At 34.3% G+C, this 16,749-nt stretch overlaps 1 long non-coding RNA gene across 3 annotated transcripts in view; it reads right to left on the reverse strand.

Moving 5' to 3' along the window:
- Positions 1-9,835: 9,835 nt before the first annotated feature.
- LOC109456547 (uncharacterized) overlaps positions 9,836-16,749 on the reverse strand; it is a 76,724-nt gene continuing 69,810 nt past the window's right edge. For 2 of the 3 annotated variants that reach the window (XR_012496844.1, XR_012496843.1), the window contains 2 exons: positions 12,562-12,614; positions 9,836-11,828 (listed from right to left, as the gene is read on the reverse strand). This is a non-coding gene — a long non-coding RNA (uncharacterized LOC109456547). Of the gene's footprint in view, positions 11,829-12,561; positions 12,615-15,570; positions 15,721-16,749 lie in introns of all 3 variants that reach the window. The other variant, XR_012496845.1, reaches the window with a different exon arrangement.

Consider the following 16,749-nt stretch of genomic DNA (forward strand, 5'->3'; position numbering starts at 1 on the left):
TTCCTCCACTGGCAATATTTTGAATCTTAAGGTAAATTCTTACTTTTAGCTCCAAATTTATCATGCATTTTGAGTCTGTTGAGAACTCTTAAACCTTGATACTGCCACTCAACATATTAATGATTGTGCCTGACTTTGTGCCTTCCATCCAAATCTTCAGACAAATTTTTGATAAAAATATAGATTGAGATGGGGATAACAATAACAAAATGAGTTTAAATGACAATTATTCTTATTAGAGATAGCATTTATTAGGTGCTTCTTGTGTTCCAAGCACTATGCTAAAGCAGTGTATATGCCTTATACCTTATTTCATTTGGTCCTCCAATATTCTTATGTGTAGGTTCTATTATTTTCTCCTTTTTTAAAAAAAATTGAGATGAAATCCACATAACATACAATTAACCATTTTAAAGTGTACAATTCAGTGGCATTTAATGCATTCGTAATGTTGTATAACCACCACTTCTCTCAAGTTTCAAAACTTTCTCATCACCTCACCCTATATCCTGAAAGTAATAATTTCCCAACCTCTGTCCCTTTATCCCCTATCTCTATAAATTTGTTTTCTGTCTCTATAAATTTGCCTATTCTGGATATTTCATATATAAAGGACCATACGGTATTTGCCCTTTTGTGTCTGGAGTCTTTCACTTAGCCTAATTTTTTTGAGGTTCATCCAAGCTTTAGCATATAACAATACATCATTCCTTTGCTATGACTAGGTAATATTTTATCACATGTGTATTTTTTATACATTCATTCATTGATGTATTTGGATTGATGGACATGTTTCTCTATTATATAATGATACTGCTGTAAACTTTCCTGCACAAATTTTTTGTGAACAAGTATTTTCACTTATCTTGAATGTATACCTAGGTGTAGACTTACTGCATCTTATGGTAACTTTATGTTCAACGTTTTTGTTTGTTTCTGTTTTGTTTGTTTTTCTTCTTTAAATTCCATGCATAAGTAAAATCACATTGCATATGTCTTTCTCTGTCTGACATATACCACTCAGCACAATACCTTCCAGGTCCATCCATGTCACTGCAGATGGCAAGAACCCATTCCCTTCCCTGGCTGAGCAATAATCCATCATATGTATGTACCACATACTCTTCATTCATTTTTCCATCGATGGACACCCAAGATGCCCCCAGATCTTGGCCATTGTAAACAATGCTGCAATGAACATATGGATGCATACGTCCCCTCGAAGTAGCAGTTGGTTTTCTTCAGATAAATACCCAGAAGTGGGATTACTGAGTCCTTCTTTGTTACTTGTTATAGCCTTTGTTTTAAAGTCTATTTTGTCTGGTATAAGTATTACTACCACAGCTTTTTGTTTGTTTGTTTGTTTGTTTTTTGATAGTTTGTTTCATTTCCAATATCTTTTTCCATCCCTTTAATTTCCATGTGTGTGTCTTTCAATCTGTAGTGAGTCTCTTGTAGGCAACATATGTAAGGGTTCTGTTTTCTTATCCATTCAGCCTCCTATGTCTTTTGAGTGGAACATTTAATCCATTTACATTGAAAGTAATAGTTGATAGATATGTAGCTATTGCCATTTTGTTATTCATAATTTTGATTTTTTTTTTTTCGTCTTAGAAAAGGGTCTCTAACATTTCATGTAATACTGTTTGATGATGATGAACTCCTTTAGTTTTTTATGTCTGGGAAGCTGTTTATCTATTCTTTAATTCTAAGTGGGGGTTTTGCTGGTTAGAGTAATCTTGGTTGTACATCCTTGGTTTTCATCACATTGAATATTTTGTGCCAATCCCTTCTGGCCTGCAAAGTTTCTGTTGGGAAATCAGCTGACAATAGTATGGGAGCTCCCTTATAAGTTACTAGTTGCCTTTTTCTTGCTGCTTTTCGAATTCTCTCTTGGTCTTTAACTTTGCCATTTTAATTATGATGTGTCTTGGTGTGGGCCTGTTTGGGTCCATTCATTTTGGGATTCTCTGTGCTTCTTGGACTTGTATGTCTATTTCTTTAGCCAGGTTAGGATAGTTTTCAGTCATTATTTCTTCAAATAAGTTCTCAATTCCTTGCTTTCTCTCTTCTCCTTCTGGTATCCCTATGATGTGAATGTTGTTACATTTAATGTTGTCCCAGAGATCTTTTAAACTATCCTCAGTTTTTGGAATCTTTTTTTTGTTGTTGTTGTTGTTCTAATTGGTTGTTTTCTGTTACTTTGTCTTCCAAATCACAGATTCAATCCTCTGCTTCATCTAGTCTGCTGGTGAGTCTTTCTATTGCATTCTTCATTGCAGTTATTGTTTTCTTCACTGACTGGTTCATTTTTATGGTTTCTATGTCCTTTTTAATGCTTGCTACTCTTTGTTGAAGTTCTCATTAAGTTACTTGAGCATCCTCATAACCATAGTTTTGAACACTGTCTCTGGTAGGTTGCTTCCCTCCATTTTGTTTAATTCTGTTCTGGAGATTCTCCTGTACTTTCATTTGAGATGTGTTTCTTTGTTTCCTCATTTTGACTGCCTCTCTCTTTGTTTCTATGTATTAGGTAGGGCTGCTATGTCTCCCAGTGTTGGTCAGGTGGCCTTATGTAGTGGGTGCCCTGTGGGGCCCTGGCACAGTCTCCCTTGGCACCTGCTCTGGGTCCTCCAGTAGTGTCCCTTGTGTGGGTTATGTGTGTCCTCTTGTTATGGTTGAGCCTTATTGCTGTTGGCACATTAGTGGGTAGTATTAATCCTCAGTTTGATTGGCTATGGGATTTGGCCATATCCACAATGTACAGGCTATTGTGCAGGGATATTACCCCACTGAGTGGTATTCTCCCCAGTGGCCTCTGGACCTCTTGAGATTACCATTTGGGTATGCCAGTTATGGGGTTAATTGGGTGGTGCTCTGCTATGGTCTGAAGCCAACTTCCAAGTATGTTGGTTCTAGGGCTTATAGCAAGGGGCTCCATTGAAGACCCAGGTCACTTACTGCCTGTGACTGGCTGGAGACTACCTGGTAGGAGCTACAAAGCGATTTGCAGTTTTTAGCGCTGCATGTGCTAACCCTGGAGCTGTGTGGGAGGGGCCATGCTGCAAAATGCGGGTTACTGTCGCCAGTACCAGGCGTGTGGTGGGTCCGCAAAAAAAAAAAAAAAAAAAAAAAAAAAAGGACACCCCAAGGCTTGTTGCCTCCTGATGGCTCTCTTAAGTTTCAGCTGCTGGTAGAGCCTTATCTGGTACATCAGTTGGGTGAAGCGGGGTCTCAGAGAGTCACAAGAGTAGAAAGAGTTGTGGTCAAGAGGTTAATATAGACTCTGGTTTGGTGTCAATGATAAGCCTGGAGCTACTCAACAAAAGTCTAAGAGCATACCAAGGCCAGTTGCCACCTACCTGGGTACTGCAGACTCCAAAAGTTTTTCAAGAAAGAGTACATTGTGGATGGGCTGGCTGCTCTTGGAGAAGAAAGTGCCTTTGGTGTTGGGAGAGTTGGTCGGGCGGTATCTCAGGGAGTCACCAGTGTGGAGTGAACAGGGCTCACCAGGTGTATCAGATTCCGATTTGGCCTGTGGGGGATGGCTCAACACAGGAAAGATAGCTCAGGCCTACCAACTGCATAGGAGAAGGACCCCACACCAGGAAAATGGCGACTATTCCCCAGCCCTTGCTCTGATGCCACACACCTCAGTCTGCCCTCCTTCTCTCATATGTGTCCTATGCCCATGAGTTACTATCTCTCCCCTGGAACCCTAGGTGAGTGCCTGTGAGTGAGAGAGTCTGTGCGTGGGTCATTTAAAAAAATGTCTTTAGTCCTCCCCAGATTGTCGGAATCCCCACTGTTTTTCACAGCCAGGTATTGTGGAGGCCCCTTTTCCCGACATAGTAACCTGAGCTGGAGAGGCAGATGTGGGGCCCAGGTATCTTGCTTCTCTGGGCAGGGAGGAACTCCATGGCTTAGATATCCTTCCTGGTTCTCAACCACCACACGGAGATTTGGGGCCAACCCGTTTCATATCTCTGCCCCTCCTACCAGTCTTGACATGACTACTTCTTTATAGCCTTAGTTATAAAACTGTTCAGCCAGACTTCAGATTGTTCTCCAGATTGATAGTTCTATAATTTAGTTTTAATTTTAATGTGTCCACAGAAGGAAACAGGCACAGGTTTATGTACTCCACCATCTTGGATCTCCTTTCTACCTTTAACTTTTAATGAACTGGTAAACTGTTTTCCACATCCATGTATGAGGGCTCAAATTTCTCCACATCTCCACAAGCGCCTATTTTCTGTTTTTCTGATTATAACCATCTTAGTGAGTATGAAGTGGTTTCTTATTGTGGTTTTGTTTCATTTTATTAATGACCAATAAAGTTGACCATCTTTTCATATGCTTTTTGGCCACATCTTAGGAGAAATGTCTAGTCAGTTCTATTGCTCATTTTAAATTGAATTGTTTTTGTTGTTGTTGTAAGTGTTCTTTACATATTATAAATATTAAACCCTTACTGTATACCGTGTTTCCCCGAAAATAAGACTCAGCCAGACCATCAACTCTAATGCATCTTTTGGAGCAAAAATTAATATAAGATCTGGTCTTATATTATATAAGACTGGGTATTATATTATATTATATTATATTGTATTATATTATAGACCAGGTATATATTATATTGCATTACATTACATTACATTACATTACATTACATTACATTATATTATATTATTATTATACCTGGTATTATATTATATTATATTATATTATATTATATTATATTATATTATATTATATTCCTGGTCTTATATTATATTAAAATAAGACCAGGTCTTATATTAATTTTTGCTCCAAAGAAGCATTACAGCTGATGGTCCAGCTAGGTCTTATTTTCGGGGAAACACGGTATAGGACTTGCAAATATTCCCCATTCTACAAGTTATCTTTTTGTTTTCTGGATAATGTCATTTGATGCTCAAAATTTTTTTAAATTCATGAAGTCTAATTTGTCTGTTTTTCCTTTGGTTGTTTGTACTTTTGTTTTCAAATCTAAGAATCTATTGTCAAATCAAAGGTCATGAAGATTTACGCCAATGTTTTATTCTAATTTATACTTTTCTTATATTTTGGTTATTGATCTAGTTTGAGTTAGTTTTTACATATGGATTGAGGAAGCAGTACAACTTCTTTCTTTGGCATGTCGTTATCCAGTTATTCAGGGACCATTTGTTGAAGCAATTACTTCCCAGATAGAATGGTCTTGATATCTTTGTCAGAATCAATTGACCATAGATATTAAGTTTATTTCTGCACTGTAAATTCTATTTCTTTCATCTATATGCTTATCTTTATTCTAGTATCACATTGTTTCAATTACTTTAGCTATATAGTAGGTTTTGAAATATATTAAAAAATGTGAGTTCTCCAGCTTTGTTTTTCTTTTTCAATATTGTTTTTAGTGATATAGGGCCCCTTGTAATTTAATATGATTTTTAGGATAGGTTTTTTTTCATTTCTTCAGAGAAAGTAATTGGAATTTTTATAAGAATTGCATTGAATCAGTAGATTACTTTGGGGAGTATTGCAATTTTAACCATTTCAATCCCCAAACATGTGATGATTATCTATTTTATTAGGTCTTCCTTAATTTTTTTCAGCATTTTTTCTGTTGTAGTTTTCAGTGTACAAATATTTCACTTCTCAGTTAAATGTATTCTTTGGTAGTTTAGGTATCTTTAGATTCTTTTGGAAATTGAATTATTTTCTTAATTTCCTTTTTGGCTTATTCATTTTTAGTATATAGAAACACACCTACTTTTAATATGCTGATCTTGTGCCCTGCAATTCCGAGTAGCACTAATAGCATTTTTCTGATTCTTTGGTGTTTTGTATGCACAGAATCATGTCATCCGAAAATAGAATTAGTTTTGCTTCTTCTTTCCAATTTGGATATCTTTATTTCTTTTTCTTGTGTAAGTGCTCTTGTGAAGTCTTCTATTACAGTGTTGAAATGAAGTGGAAAAAGTGGACGTGCTTGTATGGTTTCTGAACTTATGGGTAAGGCTTTTAGCTTCTCACCATTAAATATGATATTAGCTATAGGTTTTTCATCAATATGACACATCATGTTAGGAAATTCCCTTGTATTTTTAGTTCGCTGAGCATTTTTATCAGGAAAGGGTATTTAAAATTTTTCAAATGATTTTTTTGCATCAATCGAGATGAACACATGGATTTTTTTTTCCTTTGTTCAAAGTGCATGGTATACTAAGATAATTTATTTTCTTATATTCAACCATTCTTAAGTTCCTGGGATAAGTCCTACTTGGTAATAGTGTATAATCTTTTAAATGTGTTGCTGGATTTGGTTTGCAAATATTCTGTTAAGGGTGTTTGCATGGATATTCATAAAGTATATTGCTGTGTAGCTTACTTTTGTTGTGATTTTTTTTTTTCTTTTTTATTTTTTTTGGTATCAGAGTAATGCTGGACTCATAGAGTGTATTGGAAATATTCTTTCTCCTCCTCCTTCTCCTCCTCTTCCTTCTTCTTGGGAGAGTTTGAGGAAGACTGGTAATTCTTTCATTCTTCTTTAAATGTTTGATAGCATTTGCCAATGAACTCATCTGTTCTTAAATTTTTCTTTGTTGGGCGGTTTTGACTACTCCACCAATGTCTTTACTATGTTGATTGAGATTTTCTGTTTCTTCTTGAGTCAGTTTGGTAGTTTTTGTGTTTCTAGGAGTTTGTCTATTTTCTCTATATTATTAAATCTGTTGGTGTACAATTGTTTATTATTCTCTTAATACCTTTTTAATTTTCTACAAGATTAGTAATAAAGTTTCCATTTGAATATTAGATTTTAGTTATTTTCATCTTCTCTCTTTTTTTCTTAGTTTAGCTAAAGGTTTGTCAATTTTATTGAACTTTTCAAATAATCAAAGTTTTGTTTCATTGATTTTCTCTGTCATATTTGGGATATTGGTGTGATATGTCTTTTTCCTAGGAAGATAAAGAAAACTCAGGAGGAGTTTTGGGTAGCTGTTATAGAAATTAATTTACCATTTAGAAAATATCAATTTGTAGCTGTAGAGATTGAGTCAATCTCTTTAATAAATAGTCTAACATCTAGTGTTTTTAAATAGTGACTTTTTCTCTGATTAAAGCACATATCAGTTTCTCTACAACTATGTCAGTAGGTTAGAAAATAGTAAAAATATATCAATGAAGCCAAGATGTTATAATTAAGTATATGTTGTTATTTAGAAAAGACCTTCCAGTCTAATGGTGTCAGAGGATATTAAAAACTGTTGATTTTACCAGCTCTCTTTAGTAATTCAGCCAAAATAATACTTCTCTCCTGGACTCCACTCCTTTGCAAGAGGTTGATAAAACTATTCTAAATAAGTACAAAGCTTATAAAACACAAGAAAAAACTCACTCAAATACTTGAAAAAGAACATAAACAAGAAACCAAGCCAGCTGTAAAGTAAAATTGAAATTTTACTGATGCAGATTTCTTGATTTCCAACCAATTGTAGATTGTACTTTGAAGCCTTAGGTCTGTGGTTGTTGAATGCCCTCCAGCTGTCAATTTGCAATGGAGATGGGCAAGCCTATAAATTCACTCGCAAATCATCCTAAACACAAATCAAATTAAAATCAAACATTTGTTGGAAACTCAGACAAAAATGAAGAATGATGTTAAAATGCATAGTTTTCATTTCCATCAAATTCTGTTTTCCTGATTCTTACTGAGGTAAATGTGATGAAATCTCACAGTATCCTGCTTCATTCAGCTTGGGACATGAATCAACCCTTTGTCCAGCATATCTTTTCTCTATAGGGTACCAGCTTGTGGGTCACCTAGTTGCCATCTTGGTTATCAGATTGACTGTGGAGTCATTCACCTCCCTTCATCTCATCATGAAGGCATTGTATCATTTCACATCATCATGAGAAGAAAGGTGAGGATAGTACAAAAAGGTATTTTGAGACAGAAAGAGAATCACATTCACATAACTTTTATTGCAGTATATTATTACAACTGTACTTTTTTATTTTTAGTTATCATTGTTAATCTCTACTGTGCCTAATTTATAAATTAAACTTTATCATAGGTATGTATGTACAGAAGAGAAGAGTTTGCCACACCAAAATATGTCTCTTTGGGATATTGATTATTTTAAGATAGTTGTTTTTAAGGCCCAGAAACCTCAGGAAGAAACTTTTGACCTTCCCTCTAATTGACTAAAGAATTTGAGATAGAAGGCCTGTTCAGGGAAGGAGTTATCATCATAGATAACTATAGTTTATTCTGAACTAAGTGTGATAGACAGGGAGGAACCCAGCAAGGCCCATTTGATCAATATCCTCAGTGTACCATTGTCTCTAGTTGGCCCAATAAACATTTGTTTACAGAACATTAAGTCTTTACATCTCCCTGAGAATTGCCTTAATTTCCTTTGAATTCCCAGACCCTTACCTCCTTCTCTTAGTCCAGAATGACATATGCCACGTCTGACAATTTGTGGACTTGTTGCAATAATGTTGCTAACCTTTTTTTATATCAGAGGGATTATTCATTATGAATCTGTACCAACTGGACAAACAGTTAACCAAGTTTACTATTTGGAAGTGCTGAAAAGGCTGTGTGAAAAAGTTAGACGACCTGAACTTTTTGCCAACAATTCATGGCTCTGGCATCATTGTCTGTGAGGGAGATTTTAGCCAGTAAATAAATAACTGTATTGTAACACCCTCCCCACTCACCTGATCTGACCCCCAATGACTTATTTCTTTACCCAAAGATAAAGGAAATATTGAAAGGAAGGCATTTTGATGACATTCAGGATATCAGGGTAACACGATGACAGCTCTGATGGCCATTCCAGAAAGAGTTCCAAAATGGCTTTGAAGGGTGGACTAGGCACTGGCATTGGTGCATAGCTTCCCAAGGGGAGTCCTTCGAAGGTGACCATAGTGATGATATTCAGCAATGAGGTGTGTAGCACTTTAACTAGGAGGAATTCGCGCACTTAATTATCACACCACATATACCTCATTTTCCCTTACAGTTTTTGGAATTTTTTCATGCTTATGTGAATTCCCCAGGTGAACATATTCCTCATGTTATTATAGTTATTTTACCAACTATAGAAACCAAGAGGGGAAGGATTGGAATTTTTCCCTCCCCCATGTATACGTATAAGAAAAAACATAGAGTTCCATACTGTGAGTTCATAGAGTTCAGTTTGAAAACTGCGGTGTCAGACATCCACTGAAGGTTTTAAAACGTATCCCCCACTGTAATTCATTATTTATCATTTATGCTCCACCCTCTTCCAAAAAGGGTATAAAAAAACTGATGACATTAAAGGAGATATCATAAAATAGTAAACCATAAAGTCTGAGAAAGAATAGAAAAGCTAATAATATCTATGTACAGTGCCAGGTGGGTACTAGAATAATCTTGGGGATCACTTCATAAGTTATGCAAATTATCTAACTGCTGTGCTGTATGCCCGAAACTAGTATAAAATAAATTTTGAAAATAATAGAAAAGCCTAGTAATAAAGACAGAATAAATAAATAATTATGCCAAAAAAACTAATCTGTTTCAAAAAATTTCAATTTGTGCTTTCTGAGAACCAAGGGGAAATGAAGAACATGATTATTTATAGAGCTGTCATTTGACAAAAAGAGATCGTGTCTCTCTTTTTGTTTTGTCTTAAGAAACTCAGATCTCAAACACACATATCACTGTTAAATGGTTTTACTTTTTCTTTCATCTGTTTTCTTAGCATGAACCTCCTAAGAAAAATCAATCATATGAATCTTAAGTAAAAGTTAATAGATAGCATAAGGCATGGGATCATTTTTCAGTTATTTTATTGTTTGTCTTTATTTTAATATTTAATGTAGATATTTGGTGTACAACTGTTTGCTACATAGATCCTAGAAGAAAGCAGTGCCATTATTTTAAAATCAAATTTTTGTATATAATCTTATAACAGCCATTTTGTATGGAGCCATGATAATAAGATGTGGTTTTGCAGATTTCTGATGCCATCCAATTATGATTAGAATATAGAAAGCAAAGAATAATTGTATTTCATAAAGTTGGATACAAAAGCATTTTGTATTCATACATAAAGTTTTTCAATGAACAAAAGACGTCTTTTTCTGTCTAGGCATATTGTAAAAACTTTTGTTTGATCTTTAAAAGTAGGAAGAAAAAGCTAAATACTTGCAACTTTCTTTACCTTAACATATTCTGATTAATTATTATAAAGGGAGGAAAACAATGTTTTATAATCCTCGTACAACTCAAAATGTTCACACAATTTTTTTCAAAAGTTCAAAAGCATTTATCATATTGAAACAAAGCAAAGGATTTTAAAGATATTATTTTAAATTATTAAACCAAAAGGATTTTATGCTTCTAGCGTCTGCATCCTCCAACAGCTGCCACAAGGAGAATAAACGTCTTCCATCCTCCTGAAACTTCATGTCAGTCCCTCACAGGTGCTTTTTGGAATCATTTCTTTACTGGGACAGAGATCAGAAGCTTTTCCTCTCACAGCTTGTACTTAATTTTCTCTCCTTCTGTGTATTACACCCCTCCTGGAATGCAGGGTTTCGTCTCCCTCAGCAGTCGCCAGCACTGCTCTCCTACCAGCCACCGGAGGCTTCCAACACTGGGTCTGGCCTGAATCCTCAGCCCTGCCCTGACTGTGTTGCTCCCCTGAGCCCCCAAACCAGCCTTCCTTGGCTTTCTTGACACTTAACCGTCTTAACTGCTCCTCTTCTATTCATGTTTTTCTTTCCTTACACTGCTGCCTGTCTCTAATGGAAGCTCACATTTCTGTTCTCGATACTTGCAATTTTAGCTTAGCAGTTTATCAAATCAGCCACTTTTTTTTCCTTTTCCCTGATTACTTCTAAATGTAGGACTCCATTCACAACCCACTGCCTTTGTCTCTGCCTGTTCTCAGCAGCTTACGCCACAAGTCCACATAAGGAGTACTCGAATGCAGTACATCCAACAGGGAAATTCTCTCTTCCTCCAAGACAAGCACTCCTTTAAAATCGCTTCATTTCAGTCAGAGCTATTAAAATCATCAGTTTCTTAAACTGGAAAGCCCAGATCATGATTTTCTTCATATCTTGTATAAAACTAATTATAATATTGTCATCTATTCTTTCCAAATGTATCAGAAGTAAGAAAATCGCACAAACTAATTTAAACCCAATCACCACAGTTGAGCACAGAATTTAATTCTTGAAAGTAATAAATACTAGTTTATTAACTTCCAACTGACCTCCACAGTTGCTTACCCAGCCTTTTGTTTTATTTCACGAGGGTTCTGTTAACATTCCAAATAGATGTTCCTCAGGACTTCTCTCCACAAGAGTTCATAATCTTTATTCTACCCTATTTTTCAGGGGATGATCTCAGATACTAGTACTATATGGAGAAGATTAAAACATAGGACCTTAAAAGAAACTATGACCCTGCTTCTCTCAGACGTCCTACCAAGATTTATTAGCCAAAGATTAGACTTGACATCAGACTGAATTCTGTTCAAATATATCAGTTATAGCAGCTTAAACTTTTTATGCCCAAGACGAGTGCATTTTCAGTGGTATTTCTTTTACCTGGAATATTATATGGCATTGTGTATCTGTTAGGAATGTTTGTGGCAATAAGTAATACAACTCAACTATAGAGTTTTAAACAAATACAGGAATGTTTTTGTTACATAACAAGAACCCTCAGATGAGCCGTTGTTGGTGCTGGTTGAGCAATTCAATGAAGTTATCCAACGCTTTGGGTGTTCTCCTCACAGCTCCAGTTATGGTGTCTGTATTCCAACAAAAAGAAGCAAAAAGAAAAGGGGTATGAAGTGGACAACAGACTTCCCAGGAACACACAACTACCTTTCTCTTCAGTGTCATCATTCAGAGCTCTTATATGAAGTTTCTCCAACCCATAATATCCTCGTGCTTCCTTCTGTGCACCTAAATTACACTGTTTTTAAACCTTACCTAAAATCTCATTTCCTCCATGAAATTTTCATCAACTGCTGCTGACTACATATATCCCTAATTCCTGTGGATTTCCATTTCGGTTATAGTAGTCCCATGCAGTATACCAGTAATATTTTCATGGACTAATATGGCCCATTTAATGTTTTGTTTCCTCAAAATTTAAATGTGCACTGAGGGCAGAAGCTATGTTGTAGTCCTTTGTTCTGTCCACACTGAATAGAGCACCGAACTAGGCACATAATGATACTCCATATAATTTGGGAATTTATACTCAGAGAAACTCAAATCTAAAATCAAAAACCACTCATTTTAACTCTCATTTTAACTGTGTAATCCTAGCAAGAGAATTTATCTCTGAAATTTTGTTTCTTCCTATATGTGTGAGAAAAAAACTCAGAGGGAACATATGAGAAATCAATATAATAAAATGTATCGAACATGATATGTGTCTCATATGCATTATTTCCCTTTATAACTGCATAATTATAGTTAATAATAGAAAGAATATGCATATGCTTTCTACTTAATAAGATCTGTAGTACTTACATTTTTAAAAGCCACGCTCAAAACTTTAGAAAGTAAACCCTTTAGAATTCACTCTGTGGAAAAAAAACAACACTTTGTTTTTCTTAAGTTAAAATGTATTTCAATTTCATTTAGCACTTAGTTCAAGGCTATTAAATACATATTCAGTGATTATATTCATTTTAGATAGAGATTAAGGTAATCATATCACAGCAATCTTTAAAGATAGTATATTTTCATATTTATAGTCTTATTTTGTTACAGTCAGAGCCCAAAGGATCTTATCTGGCAACTGTGTTCGTCAAGAAAACACACTGTTTTATTCACGGAGTATGCTTATTTGTGGGAGAGTGATAAGGTTATGATGTGAGGAGGTGCCTAAATGGCTTTTCCAAGAGCCTTCTTAGTGCTGTCTCTATTTTATAGCCCTACATGTTTTGTTTTGTTTTGTTTTTTTCATTAAGATTTATTGTTTTTGGAAAGTTGCTAGAAAATGATGAGGCTAATCCAAATGTACTTAAGTATTATTGGGGGAATAAAGTAGCAAAGGGGTTTAAAGGACTCTTTAAATAGAACTAAGAGTTACTACATTTTTAACTAAAATATCAACAGTTTCCATTCAAACTACATCCTTACAAAAGAAAGAAAAATGAAAATCAGTTTTAAAATGTTTTATTATAGTTATTAAAGTATTCATGAAGATAGATACAGTAATCCCTCATGTTTTCTTTATTCAGCAACAAAAACTCAACAGATAGAGAATATGATTTCATAGATAATGTTAGTTACTGATTGCTGCAAAAACAAAACAAAATGAAAAATAAAAACACCCTAGTAGCTTAAAACAATAAGCATTTATTATCATAGTCTCAGTGGGATAGAAATTTAGGAGCAGCTCAGCTGGGTGGTTCTAAGAGTCACTCATGACGTTGCAGTCAAGATGTTGGCTTGGAATGTAGTCATCTGACGGATAATCAGGGCCAGAAGACTCACTTCCAAAGTGATCCTCTCACATGGCTATTGGCAGGAGGCCTCAGTTCTTCAGAGGATATTGGCAGGAAGACTCATTTCCTCACCTCACAAGGCTGCTGAAATGTCCTTATGACATAGTCACTGTTTCCCCACAGAGCAAGAGATACAACAGGATAAAGAAGAAACCACAATGACTCTTATGACTTAATGTTGGAAATCACACAATGTCTCTTTTGCCATATTCTATTTGATAGAATTAAGTCACTACATATAGCCTATACTCAAGTAGAGAGAAATCAATCTCCACATCTTGAAAGGAGTATCAAAGAATTTTTTAACGTATTTTAAAATCACCACAGTATGTCCACCCACTTTCTACTCACCACTCCAATTATTTTGAAGAAATTTCAGACGGCACATCATCTCGTCTATAAATACTTCAAAAAAACTGAAACCACAATGTCATTGTCCCAATTGAACAAAATAATTTTAATGTTAGCAAATATCTAATCCGTGTTCAAATTTCTTTGATAATTTCATTTTTTTTACAGTTGGTTTGGTTTATTGAAATCAGAATCCAAATAAGCATCAGAATCCTATTGCATTTAACACCTTTTGAAGCGGTGTTAAATCCTCCTTTGATCATCCAATTTGAAATATACTTACAATCAGACAAAAACATAAGATGAGGTTCTTTACAAGTGCACTCTTGAATGATATGCATCCACTGCTTTGTTTCTATATTGCTTATTGTTCGTTTCATAAGGAACACTCAAGAAGTAAGGAGGCAGCTTTTCCTAGGTTACCTTTGAACCTGGAATTTGTGTTACTGCTTTGGTTATATTGCTAATAAGCCACAGGTGTACACTACAGGAGCGAGTGGAAATGGAGACAGGGATATGATGACAGTTAATTGTCCATAATCTATTTATCCCAAGGAACACTTATACATCTGTTACATATTTAGGTATTTGCTACTTGCAGTTTTTTCATGATTTTTGAGTAGAGAAGTATCCATACCTAAAGCACCATAAATAGGAAAAATGCTATCAAGAGGCTTTAAAGTAACAAGACAAAGAAAGTACAGCTTTTTGTGTCTCGGAAATGAATGAGTCCATTCATCTCAATAGGGATTTTGTTTTATATGTACTGTTTTAGGTTTAGGCACTAAACACTTGACTCCCATTTTAGAATGAATTACTTTGTTAAAAGCAGGTATTTAAATAGGATAAGTACTTTAACCACTAATTCTTCAATAAATTCTTTTTTCTCATTTTATTGAATGTTTTATAGTGTTACCCTCTGTTCTTTCTTTAATAAGTGTATATATGTATATATGTATGTGTTTTACATTTGCATGTATATATGTTATTAATATATAAATGTGCATATGTTATATATATACAGAGAATATAGAAGTAGCTCATAAAATTTGTCCTATACCTTATTTTTATTATATTTCTAAATTAGTTATGGTTTTAGATTATTTGTAACAGTAAATTTTTGAAAAATACCATTGCAGTTAATCTTGCATAAATGATATACTAAATATAAAGTGTTGAAAATAAAAAAATTAAGTCATAACTTATTATATTGTAGTTATGTATGAGAAATTTAGATTTAATCATTACACTGAAAACTAATATTTAAATTAATAATTTATTTAGAAAATGTTTTGAAATAGCTTTCAAACATTCTTTGTAGGTGGTTGTTTCTCTAGCAATAAAATACCCACTTTTTCATTAAAATACTAAGTGGGTTTTTTGATACTGTATTTTCAGTATATGCACTTTACATTAATAAATACCAAATTTATAAATTGCTACATTATTTATTACTATATGAGTTTGAAAATTTTTCTATAGCTGATTTTTGTCTGTTATTTTTAAAATGGCAAGACTATAATTACTAATAAACGAACACTATTGTTTAACTTTACATCACAAGACACAACCATTTACACCAAGAAATGTACACAAACAAGACTCCTGTTTGCAGCTGTTGTTAAACTTTGAGAGCAGTTGACTTTGTTATCTAGATCCAATTTTTAATACTTACTGTTAAGTTTTCTTTCTTTTTTTAAATTTCCAAACCACCAGAGGATGATTTCCTTAAGAATGTTCTCTCAGGTATGTTCAGAATATTAATTAGGCCCATCTATTTCTGTCGGGTAATAACAATGTCCACAGGCTGAATGGAGGCTGTGACCTGTGAAAGAACTATTCATATGCTTTAGTCTGCCCTAGTGCATTCTTTAACAAGTGAACATAGACCTTTTTCACAGTCATCTTAAATGTTTCAGCTGTGTGTTTCATGTTTAGTTCTTGTATCTCCAACCATATAGCTTTTCTGCCTCTTTTGGGGAAGACTTTCTTTGCTTTACTCATTTAAATATTTCTGCCTTTATGACTATTTTACTGCCATACCTGTGGGGCTTCTTACTGTATTTGCCTGTAACTGAAGATTTTAAAGGAATTAAGTTTATTCAGACTAAATCTTCTGGGGGATGTGAAGGCATCTTAAACAATTAGCAATAATTAAAATGCACCTATTCAGCCTGGATAAAAGGTAAATAGATTTCATTTAAATATAGTAGTTAGTTGGTACAGTTTTCCCATTTGCATGTTTTTTTTAAAGCCTCCTGTTGGTGAATAACTTTGAAATAACAAGAGAAAGCATCGACTTTTGTCAGTTTGTATCATTCTTAGCTCATGAGTGCTATTAACAAATTGCAATAACTAAAAAAATTAATTATCTTTAATTTAGTTGGTGCAAGTAACACTAGATATAATAGCATGAGAATGATGCCTGAGTAAAACCTAAGTTTGTATTTTTAATTTTTAAAGTTAAATTAATGTGGAACTGGCTGAAAAATCTATGGTTATTCAATTTCTGATATTTGTGATAAAATTTATTCTGGTATTTATCTGCCTCAGTGAACTATTTTCTTTGTGTATTGTAAGGGTAATATGCTTCACTGTGTTCTCCAGGTCCTTCTTAAATTGTTTCAAATTAGGATTTGTCTTATGGGTAGTCAGACAGAATAGAATATATTTTTATTCAAAAGCATTTATAAGCACCTGCTAGTATATGTGTAAATGTGGTGATGCATAAAGGTATTCTTCTGTGGGTACATGTGTATATCAACACACACACACACACATGTGTGCACACACACTGGTTCATACAAAATCAGATACACTTAAATTCTTTTACTCAAGAAATGTGTAGTTTAGT

Source organism: Rhinolophus sinicus, linkage group LG01 (genome assembly GCF_036562045.2).
Source record: "Rhinolophus sinicus isolate RSC01 linkage group LG01, ASM3656204v1, whole genome shotgun sequence".
NCBI lineage: Eukaryota > Metazoa > Chordata > Mammalia > Chiroptera > Rhinolophidae > Rhinolophus > Rhinolophus sinicus.